Here is a 14,386-nt window from a genome sequence, read left to right on the forward strand (position 1 = left end):
ATATAACGAAATATTTTATTGTAGATTTCGGTGTGCTAAGAACGAATCTGCAAACCGTTTCCGTAGCAAAAAGAAAGTTTTCATGATATTCATGAAATTACTTTTTCGAAAAGTGTGTGATCACTTTTCAATGTAAATTTAACTTAGAATGAGCACCCACTTTCTGGCCACCTGAGAGGGGGCATTTTTCTGTGTTTCTTGGCTAAAAAGTTTTTTGTTTGATTTCTTTTGCATGGTAATAACCCCTGAACTCTGGGACTATATTCCATTTCACAGCCGTAGCCTTCGTTTACACTATGCGTGAGTATAAACGAAAGCTGTTTAGCCAGTAAACATGGGGAAAAAATCCCCCCTCTCTCAGGTGGCTAGAAAGTGGGTGCTCATTTTAAGTTAAATTTACATGGAAAAGTGATCGCCACTTTTTCGAAAAAGTAATTTCTTCATATCATAAAAACTATTTTTTGCGACGGAAACGGTTTGCAGATTCGTTTTTAGCACACCAAAATCTACAAAAAAAATTTTGTTATTTACGAACGTGAGACGCACGGCCCTTAATGGAAAATTATATCAAAAATCCGGGGGAAAATAGTTTTCAATAAAAACAGCAAATGAATTCGATAGAAAAAAATGGATGCTATTTTTTTTTTTTTTCTGTGTGTTTCTTGGCTAAAAAGTTTTTTGTTTGATTTCTTTTGTATGGTATTAACCCCTGAACTCTGGGAATATTTTCCATTTCACAGACGTAGCCTTTGTTTATGCTATGCGTGAGCATAAACGAAAACTGTTAAATATGCATTCGCGTACCAAACTGCCTTGTCAAAAAATCTTTAAGCCAATAAACACGAAAATAAATGCCCCTTCCTCAGGTGGCCAGAAAGTGGGTGCTCATTTTAAGTTAAATTTACATGGAAAAGTGATCACCCACTTTTCGAAAAAAGAATTTCTTCCGATCATGAAAACTATTTTGGTACTCCTTGGGCGTTGAGTTCCATGGCGATCCGCAGAATTATTTAATGGTTGTTCCTTTAGTACCCCCCCCCTAGTCAAGGCTAACGCATGCGCACATAACATTTTTTATTTATTTACTTACGTGGTGGAGTTTCTATACTGATAGGTTTTTTAAAATTTTTTCACTGGATCGATTGAACACTAACCAGATTATGAAAAAAAAATGAAAAAAAAAAAAATCATTTCAACATTTGAAAGGGGTACTCACATTTTAGTTACCACGTTCTGGTAAATCGGTCACTACTTTTTTTTTTTTTTTTTCTAAATACGGAAGTGTCTTAAGGAGATATAAAATGGTCGCATGTTGACGAAGCAATGTATCGGGAGGCGTACGAGATTAAAAATTATTGGTAAATTTTTAGATTAGGTCCACCTCCTCAATTTTCTTTTAAATGACAACTTGAAACGGTTTTCGACTATGCTGAATACGAAAATCACATTGAAATTTTGCAGAAATAAGTAGTTATCAAGATATAAAAAGTTGTATTATGCATTGTAATCTTTGGCGGCCATCTTTTTTACGTGTGTGTATTTGTTTATGGCACGTGTGCACGTAAAAAGATGGCCGCCGAAGAATACAATGCATAATACAACTATTTATTTCCACAAAATTTCAATGCGATTTGCGTGTTCAGCATACTTGGAAACCTATAAATGTCGTCATTGAAAGGAAAATTGTGGAGGTGGACCTAATCTAAAAAAATACCAAATTATTAAACATTTCTCCAGCATGTTAGTGAAATTTATAATACTTTAAAAAATATTTAAAAAAAAAAAAAAGTTTTGAAAAAAAACAAAAAACTCACCTTTCATAAAAACAATTTAAAAAAAAAAAACACCCACAAACTGACTTTTAACTAAATAAGTTAAAAAAAAAAAATTTTGAAACTCGAAACTTTATTTTCATAAAAACAATAAAAAAAGTCATGTTCAATCTATTTTTTTTTCTTTGAGAAACATATATTTCTGACTTACAAATGTGGTAGAGGCACATATTATTTTTACTTTCTATGGTTTTGATATACCGCGTTTTTATTTCTTACAAAATGGGTGACTGATTTATCAGAACATTGTAACTAAAAAGTAAGCACCACTTTCAAATGTCGAAATAATGATTATAGAAATTAAGCATGGGAGTGATGGTTGTACAACGTCGCCTTTCACACTTTTACAAACATTATTTACGTTAACTCTTTTCATAAATAATTTTTTAAAAAAAGTAACTAAACCATTTATTGATAATTTGTCATGTGTACAAACATTTATTTATTTACGTAGGCTTAACCCTTTTCATGAATAAGAAAAGTTTTACTCTTTAAGAATAATAAAAAGAAAAAGTTACTGAACATTTATAAAAGGACTTACTTCTTTTCATGAAGGCCAGAGGAATAGTTGGCCGAAAAGTCGTGAAACAATTAATAAAGATGAGAATAATAGTCCGCAATAAATAAAAATGGTGCTAATGCAGAGAGCGATCCGCGCTATTTTTGAAATCATATTTCCACGTTTAATTAACGTTTTACGATATGTTTTTTTTTTATTCAATTGTAAGATTAAAGTACAGAATAGGTACAAAACATCCTCCCCTCCCCATGTTAAGAATGACTTTTTAAATAATAACATTATTTCAGCACGATCACTCTCTGCATGCGTATCATAAAAATTAATACAAATAATACTTATCTCAATAAGTGAAAGGCTAATTTCTACCGGAAATAAAATGGCGATAATCTTGCAGTTACAAAAAATATTTTTTATTTAATTTAATATTTTTATAATTCGCAATGTTAAATTATTTTAATAACATAAAAACATTCCTTGACTTTAAAAATAGAATTTCTGAAAATTTCAATTAAATTGGTAACGTAGAAATATGGTTTTATTCGCTTTTAACAAACCAAAATACCATTTTTATATATATATAGATAGATAGATAGAAAAACAAAAATACATATGTATAGATAAATATATATGGAAACAATTTTGTGTTTACTGCACACTTTTTACACAAATATCATGCAAGTATAAATCATGTAGAATATCTGCATGAATATAATTACACGTAATAGTTGACTAAAGATGATCATTCCATAAGAAAACTGAAAAAACTAATAGGGAATTAATTAAAATGAATGTTTAAAAGAATATGCAAATTAGCTAGATCTTTTGGTAGTAAATCAATTCTACGACCCATATACAAGAACATTTCTATTTATTTAAAAAGAAAATAAAGAGTGTTTTTAATATGAATATCAATACACACAAAAAAGAAACAAATTTATAGGAGTAAAGAAGATATACCTACATAAATTAGTCCTCGCGCGAAGATGCAGGACACAAAATATTTTAAATAATAATAATAGAATAACAATAACAAAGTCTTTCGCTAGCGAGGACTACTATTGAGCATAACCAGTTATACACACCTTTTGAAATTTTCATCTCTATTTTTTTCGTTATCTACTGAATATTTTAGATGAAACCTATATGAAATATGTTCCTTATTAAATTGTAAAGATTTTCTATTCTGAAAGAAGTTTTAAAAAAATTAATCTAAAAAAGTTATTTTAAAGTTTTTGTTAAAAAAATTCAGATTTTCTTATTATTCAGACATGTATAACAAAGAGAGAGTTGCAAAAGAGAGTTGTGGAGTGAGGAGAATTACAAACTGAAACAGAGAATATTCAGACCTGTAATAATGCAAAGAGGGGGTTGCAAAAATGAGTTGTGGTGTGAGGAGAAATACAATCTGAAATAGAGAGTAGGAGAGTTTTTATAAATACATACAAAATCACATGCATCTTTTTTTAAATCCAAATTAATAAATTAAATAAAATATAATCTTAAAAAGGTAGGATACAAGTTAGAAAAGCATTTCATCTAAGGCATGAAAATTGTTAAACAAAATGTTTTTACTATAGGCTTTAAAAATAAAGGTACAAGATTCAATTTGAAATGTATTTATCTTCAAAGTGCACTTTTATACATTTTACAAAGTAAGGTATTAAATTTGCATACCTTACTTTGTAAAATTTATAAAAGTACATTTGAAGATAAATAAATTTCAAATTGAATCTTGTACCTTTATTTTTAAAGCCTACAGTAAAAACATTTTGTTTAACAATTTTCATGCCTTGGATGAAATGCTTTTCTAACTTGTGTGTGTATATATATATATATATATATATATAAAGCTGAAGGTCTGTGTGTGTCTGGTCACGAATAGGCTCCTATATGGTTGACTATTTTAAAAAACTGATAACATATAATGATAAAAGATGTATCGAGACACAGGAATGGGTATGTTTGATCTGACAGAACGGTGCTTCATTAAAATTGTGGGGTCTGCGTTCGTGCCTGGTCCACAAAGTATGGAAATAAAAAATAAAAAAAAAACGTTTACAAGTGTTTTTGATATAGATGTATATAAGAATAATTTGATAAGTGTGTTTTAACTTAAATAGGGATGGTATAATAAAATTGTGGGGTCTGCGTTCGCGCCTGGCCTCCATGGAATGAAAATAGGCACAAACTTTAATAATGACTTTTCATATCTATCTGCGTAAGTATACTTTGATAATTATGTTTCAGTTTGAAAAAATATGGTATAATAAAATTATGAGGTGTTTGTTCGTGCCTGACCTCCATATAATGGAAATATGTCACAAAGTTTAACAAGGTTTTTTTTTTTTAATATAGATCCACAGAATATTGTGATAAGTGTTTCAGTGTGAACAGGTCTGGTATAATAAATTATGGGGTTTATCTATTTTATTTTTACTTTCATCATATTTTGCTTTGGTTTTGATACCCACAAATTCAACCCAAGTTTACAACCTTTCCTTTTCATAACCTATCATACTTTCATAAATCAGAGTCCATTTTCTGTAGACTGTTTTTGAACCCAGTCAACGACACGTACATTTGCTGGATACCACTTTTGGGGGCAATTTTATAAGTTCCAAATCTCAGTAACTATTGATCAGAATTTAATAAACGTAGGCCTGTTGGAAAGATAATGCTCTGAATTATGTAGTGGGCTATGTGACATTTGCCTTTAAGGCCGCACATTAAGAGGATCATCCATAGCCTTTTTTTGGCAGTTTTTTACAGCCATAAAATGTTTCAATCAGTCAATTGTTTTCCTAGTTTTGCATATGAATTACAAAATATATTTCCCCAAAACCTCTGGCCTTGATGGAGGGACTAAAACTTACTGCTATGGTTTCAAATAACAGCAAGGGGAGTGTGCAGTCACTCACTCACACACACATACACGCTCGTGCGCAAATAAATGAACATTTATTCATTTCAATTTCCCCGTGCATTTTGCACAAAAACAAGTTCTTCTAGCAACGGCATGATTTCAAATACACTCACACACTTTTTCTCACAACAACAAAAGTAAAATTGACATATTTCTGGCGGACGTAGTTGACGACAGTATCACGTGACACAAGCGACAAGAGAAAATTTAGAAGATTGTCTTTTTAACGCTTTTCCAAAAACAAAAATATCAGCAGCAGCAATCTTGTTTTGGAGCTGGTCCAAAATGTATAAAAGTATAAAAACACATCAAACATTCTTTCTTCCCTTCTTTTTCCCTTCTTCTCGCTTCGATGTCACACGAGAACATGCCTCTCGTTTTCTATGAAACATCGTCACTGTCAAAGCCATCAAAACCATAATTACACACGCCACTCAAAAATCACACTTATGCATACGCACACCCATTCCGCATATTTTCTAATTAATAACAACAAATTACTTTCCTCACGAATTACTTTCATCATGGGAATTTTAAATGAGGCGAACTTTGCCAGTTAAAACACCAACCTTAAGATAAGAACATTATTTTCACACAAGACTTTTACCTTCTAATCTTATTAATTCCACGAAGGACTTTCATCTAACATTCTAATCATAGTGACTTCACAAGAACTTTCACCGGTCGGACCTTTGCTTATTCATCTTGTTTTTGTTAAAAAATAAATGCGATGCATTTTAAATAAGAAGGAGGTGCCATTTGGTTTTATTCCTTTTCTTTTATTATTTTGTTTGGGGCAAAGAGGTTTAATTTCACTTAAACCTCTTTTCCCCTACAGGAGACTTGATTCCAAATATTTCTCATATGTTATATCTCCCCTCTTTGGTTTTCAAACATAAAGTAAATTTCACAGTGTATAAGGATTTATTGGCGATTACCATAAATGTTTACGACGTTTGAAAAAGGGTCACCATTTTGGTCGGTCCCCTTTTTGGGGCACCTCCGACATAAAAGAGAGAACAAGAGTACTGAAAAAGAACAGTTGTAGAAAAGAAAACATCGGGTTATAATTAAGTGCGATGAGACTTTAGGATTGATGATGTTTTATAAAGGTTTTCAAGATATAGGGTACAAAGAGGATGGTACATTTTCTTCGATAAAAGTCTTTACCCAGGGAAACTGGTCCATCACGTGTGGATGCTTCTATCGTTTTCACATGTCTGAGACAGATTTCTTCTTTGTACTCCCCCTCCAAGACAGTCCTCTATTCCGATTGGCTGAAACCTCTGGTGATGTTGAGAGAAGAAAGGAATGGAAAAGTAGGAGAGTAGGGAGAAAGAGAGAAATAAGGGAAGCATACCGTAGCAGCATTATAGTAATAGTTCACTACAGATTATTTGATACTGGAGATATTTATAAAAGAGGAGAGATATAACATATGAGAAATATTTGGAATCAAGTCTCTCCTTGCTGTTATTTCAGATCATTTGAAACCATAATAGCAAGTTTTAGTCTCCCCTCCATCAAGGCCAGAGGACACATGTATTATGGTTATATGCAACTCATCAGCATAACTAAAACAAGAAGTTCGGGATAAAATATATAACAAATAAATGTTACCAAAAGCAAGATAAGTTACATTCAGCTCGAAAAACATACAGCGTTTACCCATGTATTGGAAAATTTAAAATGACGCCCGACTCTCTCTTTGACAAGGTAAGTTTGGGAAAAGGAGTTAAAAATAAAAAAAAAACTAGACACAATATTGTTAGAGACTCGCTCAGTACATGTTACCGTGACATAGGCGGACATATATTCGGTGTGTTTTTAACAGTATTTTGCATATTTTTTATTTTTAACTCCTGTTCTCAAATTTACCATGTCAAAGAGAGAGTCGGCGCCATTTTAAATTTTCCAATACATCGGTAAATACTATGTTTTTCGAGCTGAATAAACATGTTACATTAAATAAAAACACTAAAAGCATATCCAGTTAGGTAGAAAAGTAACTTATCTTGCCTTTGATAACATTTATTTGTTATTCTTTTCTTTTTTTTTTTTTTTTTTGACAACTTTTTCGAATCTATGTGTACAGTAGTAATACAAACACGAAGTCCGATATGGTAAACGGAACAATTTTACATCAGTAAATGAGTTCAACTAACACCGGCTATGGTCATCCATGCTTCCGTTACACCACGTATATATTAATATAATACCAACGTATTTGTTGTGTAGAAAATATTGCAATAAATGTAATTACGCGTATTCCTATTTTCTTGTCTCCTTACGACCAGTTATGTAACTTACAGTAAGCGGTGGTCACCAGCTCAGCAACAGACATTATGCCGGAAGTCAACAATCGCATCTACATCTGCTTTCCTTTTTTGATGAGTCAAAAGTGAGCGCGGGAAAAAAGATTTCATTTAAACTATCTTTTTTCTTTTATCTAAAACGTAAGTACATTTTTTTAATATTTGGATTTGAAATTTTAAAAAGAAAATTAAATTCTTTACTGTTTTGCTTATATATTTTTTTTTCATTGATATTTTTATTGAAAAAGAAACATCAACAGAAATTTCAACTATTACGCTGGCCAGCTTTAGGGCTGACATACACGAGTGAGGCCGGGCCTCACTGAGGCCCCATTGCGAAATACGCACTGACTACAATGTTGTACGCAGCGTGTTGTAGGGAGCGTTCCGTTTTTGCTTTGAAAAAAAAAAAAAAGGAGAACTTTGCCGTTTTCGGATTATTTTGTTATTAGATGTTTTTTTTTTGTTGTTTTTTGTTTTTGTCGGAGATTATAGTTATAGGTAATTATTAACAGGAAAATTCAGATTTAGCACTTGTAGCAATAAATAAAAATAAACAAAAATAACGGAAAACCGGGTTTGAAAACCTTTATCATGAACCTACCTGTCACAGAATGAAGACGGTTGTCAAACCGAGTTTTCATTTCAATAATCGTCGCTGTTTTTTTTTTCTCATATCGCAAACCAGTGAAATTTTATTTGGTGCAAGTGCACCAGCAACACCACTTATTGATCCGCGCTATTTTTTCGGTCAATTTTTACGAGCTGCCCCAGCATCGTTTAACCCCTAAAAAAAATCAAGATCCAACCTCCCCATGTTAAGAACGGTTTTCGGAATAACCCCCTTCCCCCGAGCTCAAAAGCCGTTCTTAACATGGGGAGGTTGAGGGTGTGTTTATTCCGAAAGCCGTTCTTAACATGAAGTGGTTGGGTAGGTGTATTAGAATTTTTGGAGGAATTTTTGACACGCCTAACACAAAAATGCGAATAAAATATAAAAAAAAACTCGTAATTTCTCTTTTTAAAGTAGGTTGTTTATTTTCTTTACTTCCAAAATATACTATTAAAGTTGTTTAAAAAATAATAGAAATATTATTTTTTATTTTTTAAAAAACAGTGTTTACAAAGTGCCTGCGCGCGTTCATGCAGCCATTTTTTTTTTTTTACATAATGAAATCAATTGAATTTTACGAGTTAAATTTTTTTTCAATTTTTAAACTTTAAAAATCTATCAAAATTTTTCTATTGGTTCAATTTTTAAGATATTTTCAGGTTCAAATGTGAAATTTTATGCTCTTTCCAATAAACCGATTATAATATTCTAGACAAGCGTTTTTTTAAAATTCACCCCCCATTTTGAAATGCCTATTAAAATGAAAATAATTAATTTATCACCTCAAATTTATATATCAAATTGAAGATAAAAGATCAATAAATAAAATAAGCTAATTTAAAACAACAAAAAAAGAAGTTATTTGCAAATTTACCTGTAAAGTCCAAAGTTTAAAACCCTTTTTTTCAAAACCATGTTGAATTTTTTTAAGTGAAACCTTATAATCTTATATTGTTCAGAAAATTTCGTAGAATTACGACAATTTTTTCTATTTCATTCAATGTTTTTTTTTTTTTTTTTTTAGATATTTAAAAAAAAAAAATCACTCCATAAAGAAGAAATAAAATAAATTAAATAAAAAACTCATGTATTTCTTTAAGAGAATAAAAAAAAAATCAAAAATCGGTAGAGTGGCGTTTTTTTTAACGGCAAAAACTAATAAGTGAAATGGGATCATTTTTCACCTACGGTGGCCCATATTTACTAACTTTTTGTTTACAGCACGCAGTAGAAAGAGACATTAATTTTGGCGTTTAAAGCCTCTGAAGATGTCAACTTGAATAAAAGCAGACATTTGTCTCTCCCTTTATTTCAACTGTGAAAAACATCTGATGTCGCGTTTTTTTTTTTATCCTTGCTTAAAAAAGTATTTTATTTAAAAAGGACATGGAATATAAATAAAATAAATATCGGGGACATCAGTTGCAGGGATATTATGAAGGGAGATAAGTAGCAAGATGTCTGTTCACATTACACTTTGAACTTCTGCATGTCAGTACAGTTGGAAAAGCAGAAGGAAGTTCCAAAGTCTAGCAGTTCTGGGAAAGAAACTATTGGAGTAGAAGGCTTTCTTACATCTAGGGATCTCTACTGTGTAGGAGTGGAATGTAGCTGCTTGTCGGGTTTGTCAGGGGTATTTATGCCGAAGGGGTACAAGTGCTTGTAATTCATCAGAGCATTCACCATTAAAATACTTGTAGAACAGGCAGAAGGATGCAACATTCCATTGATGGGACAGAGGCTGAAGCCTAGATGACAGTTCAAGACCGAGACCGATCAGGTTGACGATCCTCTTTTGAACCCTGTCCAGGAATCGGAGGCAAGTAGCAGATGCACCAGCTCAAATATGACAACAGTACTTCATACATGGGCGAATGGTGGCCTTATCGAGGTATAGGATACTTTTAGGTGTGAGTAGCTTTCTAGCACAATAGAGAGAGCCCACCATCTTCGCAGTAGCCTATTCCAGTTCATGTTCCCTGTGAACGTTAGGCCGAGGAGTTTAAAGGAAGTACTTACAGGTAATGTGTTTTTGGCCATTGCTATTGGTGGTAGAGAAGGTTTCTTGTAATTATTGAAGGAAACAAGCTTAGTCTTGGCAGCATTGAATGAGACTATCCATTTTTGTCCCCATTCCACTAAAGATTGAAGGTCTTCATCTAGTGTTTCTGCCATTTCCTTAGATATGTGCTCATTAATTTTCCCCTCGTGCCTGTTAGAGAGTGGTGTCATCAGCAAATATACGCATCTCAGAAACAATTTTATCAGGGAGGTCATTTATGAATATCAGGAATAATAAAGGTCCGAGGATAGACCCCTGACATACTCTCGCATTTATATCATATTGTTTAGATGTATGATCGTTGAGGCCAACCTGGATTTTCTCCTACTTAAGAAGGATTTAATTATATTAGGTATTCTTCCAGTGATACCATATGATCTGATTTTCCTTAGAAGACCATGCCATACTCTGTCAAAAGCCTTAGATATATCTAGGGCTACTGCTTTACCCTCCCCTGCTTTGTCCAGTGAACGCTATATACGTTCAGAGATTACAGTTAGGATGTCTGCTGTGGAACGGGCTTGCCTAAATCCATATTGATTGACAGTCAGAAGTTTAGCAGCTGTAAAGTGATGGACTAGAGCTTGATTAATTATTGTTTCAAAATTTTAGCGAAAATTAGGAGGAGGCTAATGGGGCGATAATTTAATGGATCAGTTCTTTCGGCAGAATTCTTGAAAACTGGTACCACAGAAGCAGTTTTCCAGCATTCAGGAAAGCAAGATTCATTAAGGCATTTGTTGTAAAGTTTGGAGAGAACTGGAGCAACGTCAGTGGAGCATTTTTTTAAAAGCACAGCCAGGATTAGGTCAGGTCCACATGCTTTTGAGGTGTTTAGGTTTTTTATGATATCATGTACCTGAGAAGGAGTGATTTTCAGATCATGTAGTGTAGTGTCAGTCTGCAAAGGAAAGGGAGGGAGTGGTTTGCCGGGTCCAATGTGGAGTTTGAGGTAAACCGACTGGCAAGCATGTTAGCCTTATTGGTTGCCGTGCTAACAACCTCCTGATTGTTTGATAGTGAGGGAATCGTTGACTGCCCATTATTTACTACACTGTTGTAGATTTTCCAAAAATCGCGGGTTCCTAATCTTTGTGCTTCAATGCATTTTCTGGTGGTTTCAGTGTATTCTGTCTTAGCTGTCACTATTTCTTACAATTACTTCTAGCTTCTATATACTTCTGTCTGTTTGAACTGGACTTATGTCGGTTAAATCTTTGGTAAATCTTTGCACAATGGTAGCTGCACAAGTAGAAGTAAACTATTGGGGAGAGTAAGGCTTGCTATAGAATTTCTGTGAGGGAACATGTGCTTCAATTGCAGTTTTGAACCATTCAGTGGTCTGATTTGCACACTGTTCAGCTGGAAGAGAAAAGATATTTCCCTGTGGGGCACCTCTGATGAGATCCCTGAGGGCTTCCCAGTCAGCCTTTTTGTAATACCTCATTGTTTTGAACAGTGGCTCTTCAGTTTTGGTTGAGAATTTAGAGCGATTTCTACCATTATCACAGCGTGATCAGCATTCTCGAGTGGGCTGTGGGCATTTGTTACACAGTCATCGGGAACTGTGGTCAGAAATAAATCTAGAAGTGAGCCATGTTGATATTGCTGGTCTGGGAAACGTGTCGGAAATGTAATCGTCTGTGATAAGGAATAAGATATAGAGAAGCTATGTGTTGTGGTACCAGCTGCATCTGTGTAAGTAGCGAATCCAAGCCAGTTACTGTGGTGGACATTGAAGTCACCAAATACATGTACTTGTGCGCTAGTATTGAGGGCGAGTGCTATATCTATGCTGTCAGAGACTTTGTTTATTAGGGTACAATCCTGGGTCGAGGGAGAGCGGTAGAGAAAATACAAGTAGCTAATGTTATGTTACATGTTAAGTCTGAAGCACGTAAAGGCCTAGTCGTCTGATTTGAGTTTTGTTTCTCTAGTCAGGGGAGGGTGTTACTAATATAGACTCCAAGCCCGTGCATATGTCTGTCTAAGTCCTTATGGCAGAGTGAGAGATAACCAGGCATGTTAAAGTGGATAGAGGGAACGGAAGAGTGTAGGTTAGTTTCACATAGCACTAAGATATCCGGGGTGTTTACTAGAAGAAATGATTCAACATCATCTTAATTAGTTCTAAGCCTGCGGATATTCATAAATGCAAGCGTCAAGGGAGGAGGCAGTTTGGTTTTCTTTGAGTTTACGCCTGGTTTAAGAATAATTTTTGTCTGTATTGTCATTTCATTTTATTTAAAAGTTTCAGTTGGGGTGAGTGAGGGGTGCTGGGCACCTGTTTATGGAGCAGCTGCTCTAAGCGCTACCAAAGAGTTAGGGCTCCTGTACTATCAGTTGAAAACTGCAGCCAGGAACTGTCAATCTGGTACCCTCAACCCATTAGACAAAAGTCAGCCAAGTCCAACTGCACCAGCATATATGGCACATAAGCACACCCACAGTATCCAGTTTAAGGGGATGGGATGTGATGGGAGTGGGGAAAACAGCTTTCATTGCTCTAATCAGGAAACAAGGTCGACCACTGGGTGATTCTGTCAAGTCACTGTGGTAGCACCTCTGTGCATGGCTAATAGGCAAAGAAGGAGTATGAAAGCCAGGCGATAGACAGAGCCTATCTACTCCTTAAGCAGTTTAGGTTTGCAAACTGATAATTTGTTTGAGTCGCCAGCTCTAGGAAGATTGTCATCCAGGACTGAAGAGGCCTCCCTCCCCTAGGTTTAGCTTCAGAGTTTTCTCCTAGACGGATAACCTGGGAAGATCTATGGGTCCGTCAGCACCGAGAAGGTCCCAAACCAGGTATTTCTGCGACCCAGCATGGGTAGTTAATGTTAGTCGGTTATTTAGTAGAGGCTATGTCTACTGGAATGTTACATTCCTCAACGTGATTAAATGGACATTATTATGCTTTCAATTTTCATTTGTTATGAGGGGATAAGTAAGAATTCATGCTGTGGAAGCAACTAAATTTGCAGCAGGTTTGTTTGAGAGAGAGAGGAGTTAATCTATGGTTTAGATATAGTTTATATGTTAGTTTAGGAATAGGATAACATGTTGAACTATGATTAACTTGATATTAGGAATTAAAATTTGGTGGCCAAACTCTGAATATTTAAAACGACAGAAAGATAAGATGTATATTCAGTATAGATACAAGTAAAAACATTTAATTCAGAGTACAGTTCAGTATAGGTATAACTGGAAAATAATATATAAGTTATGGCGTATTCTGTAAGTATAATTAAGTATAAATAAATATATGGCATGTTTTCAGTAGATACGAATATATGGAATTGTAGATATTAAGTATGTTATGCTCAGACTTCTAACAAAGGAAGATAACTTTGCCTTTCTTTTAAAATCCGGAAGTTTGTATTTTGCATAACAGTATCTGTTCAGTTTTTATGTATTAATTATTGTAATACAGTCTCCTATCAAAGGGAAACAGAATTAAGAGTTGCTATTTATTATAGATCACTTTGAAATTTAATTAAAGTTTTACGATATCTGTTTTTATTAAATTGTTAGGTGAAAGTACAGAATAGGTACACAACACCCTCCCGTCCATGTTAAGAATGGCTTTCTAAATAATAACATTATTATTTCAGCAGAATTATTTAAACAAAAACAGTCATAAAAAAAAGGAAACATATAACAAAATAATCCGAAAAGCGCAAAGTTCAAGCCAAATTAAAAAAAAAAAAATGGCCACAGGTCAAAATTCTCCCCCCTACCCTTTTTTTTTTTTCAGAGCAAAGATGGAATGCTCCCTGCAACGCGCTGTGTACAACATTGTAGTCAGTGCATATTTCGCAATGGGGGCCTCACTTGTATGCATCCACCCACTGGCCATATATTAGATAATACGTGTAAAAAAAACGGAGGGTGCTTCTACAGAAATTTGAATTGAACTAAACCGACTTTTGACGAACTAAATATAAAAGCTTTGGGAAAATCATATAGATTGACGTCACACAACATAATGCGATAAAAAAAAAATGTGCTAAGGTGATAAAAATGGTTGGTGTTTATTTATTTAGAATAAAACCTATTTTCGAAACCAAAATACAGAAAATCGGGTTCTTTTAAAAATTCTATGATCTACGTATCCATTG

At 33.8% G+C, this 14,386-nt stretch overlaps 2 protein-coding genes across 7 annotated transcripts in view; both read left to right on the forward strand.

The window, feature by feature from the left end:
* Window positions 1–14,386, forward strand: part of LOC145294026 (cullin-associated NEDD8-dissociated protein 1-like) — a 172,911-nt gene that overhangs the window by 147,648 nt on the left and 10,877 nt on the right. The gene's annotated exons all lie outside the window — the stretch shown is intronic.
* Window positions 7,424–14,386, forward strand: part of LOC145294027 (uncharacterized) — a 234,371-nt gene continuing 227,408 nt past the window's right edge. For 3 of the 6 annotated variants that reach the window (XM_080140998.1, XM_080141007.1, XM_080141000.1), the window contains exon 1: window positions 7,428–7,731. The gene's annotated coding sequence lies outside the window, so the exon portion shown is untranslated. Of the gene's footprint in view, window positions 7,732–14,386 lie in introns of all 6 variants that reach the window. The other 3 variants (XM_080140995.1, XM_080141005.1, XM_080141010.1) reach the window with 3 other exon arrangements.

This window comes from Euprymna scolopes, chromosome 15, assembly GCF_053919585.1.
Source record: "Euprymna scolopes isolate OS-2025 chromosome 15, ASM5391958v1, whole genome shotgun sequence".
Classification (NCBI taxonomy): domain Eukaryota; kingdom Metazoa; phylum Mollusca; class Cephalopoda; order Sepiida; family Sepiolidae; genus Euprymna; species Euprymna scolopes.